Here is a 710-nt window from a genome sequence, read left to right as displayed (position 1 = left end):
TGGCACATCGCTCAAAACTGAGCAAAATTTCCCCTGAGCAACAGTTTTGCTTACCACCACCCCACTGACTTTGTCATGACAGCACCTTCACACTTTTTTCCCCTAAATAAAGCACACACTGGCATTACAGAATAGCACAAGCTAGCCAAAAACACCCAACGGAGAGTAGATCCCTCCGCAGCACTCTCTGAAATCTTCAGAGGTTTTTCACTTGACCCAAACAAATCTGTAACGTCAACAGTCTCGTGATTTAAGCAATGTATTTGTGGTCATGGCAAGAATGATTCTTGCCGGAAGCTCAAGAAAACAATGGACCTAAACTGATAATAAAAGGGCTCGGTTTTCCCACCTCAAAAATGAAAGTGAGAGCAATAAAATGCTTATACACAGCGAACACATTTCTTGAAGAGCACAGGCATCATCACACAGAAGAAACAGCCCTCAGGAAAAAAAAAAAAAAACCACCCTGCACTTCCACGTTAAAACCTAAGTCGCTGCCACCAATAAATGGCAAAACACACTCCTGACTGTCCCCTGCAGAGCACGCCACACCATTCCCGGATAACACGGTAACGATATTTCACTAAGCGCGTTTTTCACTTCACGATCCCCCCAAAACTTCAGGGCGGGGGAGAGAAAAGCCGGTTTGCCAGGGGATGCTGTCCGACGCTGGAAACAAAACCTCATCCAGGCAGGCAGGCTGGCCACCC

The sequence above is a fragment of the Pygoscelis adeliae genome, unplaced genomic scaffold (genome assembly GCF_000699105.1).
Source record: "Pygoscelis adeliae isolate BGI_AS28 unplaced genomic scaffold, ASM69910v1 Scaffold728, whole genome shotgun sequence".
Classification (NCBI taxonomy): Eukaryota; Metazoa; Chordata; class Aves; order Sphenisciformes; family Spheniscidae; genus Pygoscelis; species Pygoscelis adeliae.
This window is presented reverse-complemented; position numbering follows the sequence as displayed.